Below are 6,253 nucleotides of genomic sequence, written 5' to 3' on the forward strand. Positions count from 1 at the left end.
GGGGCAACTCCGGACTGAAGGGCAGCTCCGGACAGAGAGACAGCTCTGGACTGAGGGGCAGTTCTGGATAAATAGCCGCTCTGGGCTGAGGGACAGCTCATGACTGGCTGACGACTCTGGACGCTCATGGCTGGCTGACGGCTCTGGACGCTCATGGCTGGCTGACGGCTCTGGACGCTCATGGCTGGCTGACGGCTCTGGACGCTCATGGCTGGCTGACGGCTCTGGACGCTCATGGCTGGCTGACGGCTCTGGACGCTCATGGCTGGCTGACGGCTGTGGCAGATACTGTCTGGTTGGCGGCTCTGGCAGATCCTGTCTGGTTGGCGGCTCTGGCAGATCCTGTCTGGTTGGCGGCTCTGGCAGGTCCTGTCTGGTTGGCGGCTCTGGCAGATCCTGTCTGGTTGGCGGCTCTGGCAGATCCTGTCTGGTTGACGGCTCTGGCAGATCCTGACTGACGAATGGCTCTAGCGGCTCCTGACTGACTAACGGCTCTGACGGCTCGGGACAGACGGGCGGCTCTAATGACTCGGGACAGATGGATGGCTCAGACGGCACTGGGCAGACGGATGGCTCAGACGGCACTGGGCAGACGGATGGCTCAGACGGCACTGGGCAGACGGATGGCTCAGACGGCGCTGGTGAGACGAATGGCTCAGATGGCGCTAGTGAGACGGATGGCTCTGGCCGGATGAGACGCACTGTAGGCCTGGTGCGTGGTACCGGAACTGGAGGTACCGGGCTAAGGACACACACCTTCAGGCTAGTGCGGGGAACAACAACAGGGCACACTGGACTCTCAATGCGCACTATAGGCCTGGTGCGTGGTACCGGAACTGGAGGTACTGGGCTGAGGGCACGCACATCAGGGCGAGTGCGGGGAGAAGGAACAGTGCGTACAGGGCTCTGGAGACGCACAGGTGGCTTAGTGCGTGGTGCCGGAACTGGAGGCACTGGGCTGGAGACACGCACCATAGGGAGAGTGCGTGGAGGAGGAACAGGGCTCTGGAAACGCACTGGAAGCCTGGTGCGTGGTGTAGGCACTGGTGGTACTGGGCTGGGGCGGGGAGGTGGCGCCGGAAATACCGGACCGTGTAGACGTACTGGCTCCCTTGAGCATTGAGCCTGCCCAACCTTACCTGGCTGACCTGGACGACGAACTTACATGAAACACGAAGAACGCATGAACATGGAAAACTGACTACTGTAAGAAATTGTAATAGATACTGGAAACTTGTTATAACAACTTCTCAACACAAGCTATACTTTGCACAACATGCACCCCCCCCCCCCGCTTTTCTCTCAGACACATTCTGCTCTCATCAGATAACAACCACCGACACACACATTCCTTTCAAGGTTGGGACTCGAAGACAAAGAACTTTGTTAAGAGCCAATGGAACGTCGACACCAGGCCCGAACAGGACTACCCACGACCCAGATCGACCAATCCGACGAACAGACTCCTAGAATATACCTACGTCATTTTACTGTATAAATGATCTGCACACCATGTTTCGGGGCTCCTTCCGATAGTTCCATAAGAACTAGACGAACGAGTCCGTGCGGCACGCTTTGCCAGATATCTTTACCTTTGAATAAACTGCCTTTACTATTCCTAAAGTCCACCATGTCTAGCGTCTCAACTTGGTCTCATTTCTCCAGTAACGATTCATCAACACTACATAAAAGAACGAACATACAAACAAACCGAAAACAGTCCCGTGTGGCGCAACAACATACACAGACACAGGAGACAACCACCCACAACAAACAGTGTGAAAACACCTACCTTAATATGACTCTCAATCAGAGGAAATGAAAACCACCCGCCTCTAATTGAGAGCCATATCAGGTCGCCCTTTAAACCAACATAGAAACAGAAAACATAGACTGCCCACCCAAACTCACGTCCTGACCAACTAACACATACAAAACTAACAGAAAACAGGTCAGGAACGTGACAGGAAGGATATATCATGTAATGAAGTGAATTTCGATACTGGATTTGACAAAGAAGGCTCCGAGTCCTCGGTCCTTGTTAAGTTAGAATATTTTTTTATTGTATATAGTGCAGCTGTTGATGAGCTCCTGTAGGAGTTTCAGTATTTTATCAGTTCTGTATCTTTGCCTATTACACAAAATACTATAACCCAAATGTTACCAGATCACAGTTGTCAAGTTGACAAATCGGTTGTTCAAGAGCTAGCCAATGCACTCTGCAAGTCAACCCCCATTGAATTAACAATAGGTGACAGAGGTCCACTCTACTGCTTGGAAAAGGGTACTTTAAGAGCCTCTTAAATGCTTGTTTTTTCCTTTGCAACACGTTTTGTTATGGTGTGAGCTCTAATGAACACAGCCCACCTTCAATAAAGAACATGCTCAAATCAACAGAGGACCGCATTAAGAGGATTCAGTTCAGGGGGATGACAATGTACACATTGAACATAGTAGTAGGCCTAATGTTACAAATAGAGATAATATGATTAATTGCTAGACCTACTGTACTTGTCAGAGAGACACATAAGATAATATCTAGAGAATTCATTCACTTTTGACAATGTTGTTCTCTACAGAACACAGCCCAGGCTCACACACTTTACAATAACAGACAGGTGAGTGACTACACCTAGATAGAACAAGAGATAACCAAACCAGTTTATCCTAATCACTTTGTGTGCGTGTTTGTGTACGGACAATGGAAGTATATACAGTGCATTCGGAAAGTATTCAGACCCCTTCTATTTTTCCCCATTTTGTTACGTTACAGAAAAAGTCAAGGGGTCTGAATACTTTCCAAATGCACTCTAGGTTTTTTTCTATGAGATAATATCAGTACGTTAACCTGACCTTTATGAATTATGAAGCCTTTATGCGTGTTATGTTTTTGTTTTATCACATAAATGCTTCAATATTCACAAAAAGTTACATTACCTAATGAACATCATCTCATAGAACAAAACGTATAAGATCTCCTAAGCTCGTGTTTACAACAGATCTTATTTTCTGTGTTTATCCAAAAACCCTACAAAAATAAACATTTTCCATAGGCTTTGTCCAACCAACCATGGCGGAGTTAGTGCCTACAAAAAGACGCCATTACTATTGCCCTCTTTTGAAGCATTTATGTAACACGCTGAACAAAAATATAAATACATTTTAGTCATTTGGCAGACGCTCTTATCCAGAGAGACTTACAGTAGAGTGCATACATTTTTTTTATTACATTTTACATACTGAGACAATCCCTACTGGCCAAACCCTCCCTAACCCGGACGACGCTATGCCAATTGTGCGTTGCCCCACGGACCTCCCGGTTGCAGCCGGCTGCGACAGAGCCTGGGCGCGAACCCAGCCCAGCCTGGGCACGAACCCAGAGACTCTGGTGGCGCAGCTAGCACTGCAATGCAGTGCCCTAGACCACTGCGCCACCCGGGAGGTTGATGCAACATGTAAAGTGTTGGTTCCACTTTCATGAAATTTTCCACGCGCACAAAAAGCGTATTTTTTACTCACATTTTGTGCCCAAATTTGTTTACATCCCCGCTAGTGAGCATTTCTCCTTTGCCAAGATAATCCATCCACCTGACAGATGTAGCATATCAAGAACATGATCAAACAGCATGAGCATTACACAGGTGCACCTTGTGCTGGGAACAATAAAAGGCCACTTTAAAAAGTGCAGTTTTGTCACACAACACAATGACACAAATGCCTCAAGTTTTGAGGGAGTGTGCAGTTGGTATGCTGACTGCAGGAATGTCCTGCCCAGTCATGTGAAATCGATAGTTTAGGGCCTGATTAATTCATTTCAAGTGACTGATTTTCTTATATGAACTGTAACTCAGTAAAATCTTTGCAATTGTTTCATGTTGCGTTTACCTTTTTTTTCAGTCTAATAAAAAACACATAAAGGCTTCATAATTCATAAAGGTCATTTTATTATTTATTATCTCATAGAACAAAACGTATAAGATCTCGTAAGCCTGTGTTAACCTCAGACCTTATTTTTAGTGTTTATTCCAAAACCCCATTCATTCCACATACATTTTTTGAATAGGGATGGCTGAACGAAGCAGAAGTAAGTCATTTCCAGGTTTTAGGACTACAAGCTGGCAAGCTCTATATGGCGTGCTTAAAACTCTAAATACGTCCGGCTCCATAGGAATACGAGGATGATGTCAGCGCTATCACTATCTACCTGTTTTAATGAGCACGTTTGAGTGGTAAGGCTAAAGCAACCTACTGTAGATGAAAGTTAAGGAGGGTGACTGAGACGCCCGCCATTTGGTGCAACACAGACCTGGTGGAAAGTGTGGTGAAAAGAGAAAACACTGTATGTACTACTGAGTTTTGATGTAGAGTTATTACCAGATAAAGTCAAGTTAAGAGGTCAGTTATCCCATGAAATCTTTTGTCCTGAACTCATTACAGTTTGTTAGGGTGTGATATAGGGGTCAACATTATAAAGAAAAACTTGTATAAACAATGGCAGCACTGTCATGTTGATCTGAGATTTGCTCTTGGAAAATCACATTTGTGTCCGACTTTCGGCTGTCACAGATGCACCTCCCCTAACTTCACTCCTCGACTTTCTTCTTCTTCTTTGGTATTATGGCGGTCGGCAAACAAATGTTGTAGGTGCATGCCGCCACCTAATGTATTGGCTGTGCATCACATTGGAGGCTGGTGGGAGGAGCTATAGGAGGACGGGCTCATTGTAATGGCTGGAATGGAATAAATGGGATGGCATCAAACACATCAAACGTATGGAAAGCACATGTTTTCTCCATTCCATTTAATCCCTTCCAGCAATTACAATGAGCCCGTCCTCCTATAGCTCCTCCCACCAGCCTCCACTGGTGTTTTAGCTTACTATTCTGTATTATAAATTCATTACACTATGAAAAAATTGCCCATCCCACTAACCCTACACCCATTAAAACCAAATAACTATTTTACTACTCTGGCCCGATCTGATCCTACACCTGGGAGGACAGAACACTATTGTTCAAAACACCTTGTAACTCATATGCAGTAAAATCTGATACACCCAACCACGTCTCTGCAGCTGTCACCGCAACATCTATCCTCTGTGATTTACGTTCCATTCCTGCGGTACAGTTGACAATCATGGCCATGAAAAAATAAATAATAATAATACTGAATCACTTATTCCTATCACTCTATCAGAGCCGGCTGTAGGCTTTTGGGGGCCCTAAACGAGATTTGGTTGGGGGAGGGCCCTCACCTCGTGGCAAAACATTTTAGTGGCCCCCCTCTTGATGGTGGAGAGAATAATTTGAGTCAATTTCCTGCAATTCTACACATTTTGCCATGGGTACAGATCATTTGTTGCTGTTTTACAGCTAATTGTGTGCAATTCTACCCATTTTGTGATGGGGTGGAGAGAAAAATGTACAAGTTTAGATAGCTGGCTAGACTAACTACCAATCTAAAAACTGTTAGCTGACATGGTTAATTGAGTGACTGTCAGTGACTTGACATAACAAGAGAAAAACTGATGATGCATTACCAAATTTCGAAATTGCACCTAAGTAAGTGATTGCTTATGTCGCTTATGCCTGGAACCGGCCCTGCACTCTCTATTGACCTTGGTCTACTGACAAGGATCCTTTTAGCATCCCTCATCCTGGACACATCTTCTTCTACCACTCTCTTCACTGCCTCAGCATAAGACACCTTATGCACTACTCTGATCCTGGCAACCTCAACCTGTCTTTCTCTCACTGGACACCTCTGATCTCCAGCACCCTGGGTACCCCTACAGTTTACACACTCTTTTTCCCATCGATGCTGCACATTCCTTTGTCTCATGTCCTCCTGCATATTTCTCGCATCTAGGAATCTCCCACCTACACAGTGCTGCCACATGACCATACGCTTGACACCTAAAACACTGAAATCATATGTGCGTGGAAGGAGTTATATAACAAACCAAGTGATGAGGGTGTTAGTATGTGGCTGCCGCTGCTATGCAAGTGAACTTGAACTATATGTGCAGGTGATCAGGGGTGTATTCCTTCTGCCGATTCTGTTGAAAAACATTTCTTAAGCGGAAGGAAACGAAACAGGGATAGACCTGCTGAATTTGTCCAATAGAAACTTAGATCAGATGGATGCAGGCAAGAGTGTGCAAGGCAGTACTGAATGTGTCACTGTCTGTCATCTTGATTACTCCAATTTGTCTCTCCACATATGCACCTATATTCAAAGCATTAATTTGTAG

The sequence above is a fragment of the Salvelinus fontinalis genome, chromosome 36 (assembly GCF_029448725.1).
Source record: "Salvelinus fontinalis isolate EN_2023a chromosome 36, ASM2944872v1, whole genome shotgun sequence".
In the NCBI taxonomy this organism is placed as follows: domain Eukaryota; kingdom Metazoa; phylum Chordata; class Actinopteri; order Salmoniformes; family Salmonidae; genus Salvelinus; species Salvelinus fontinalis.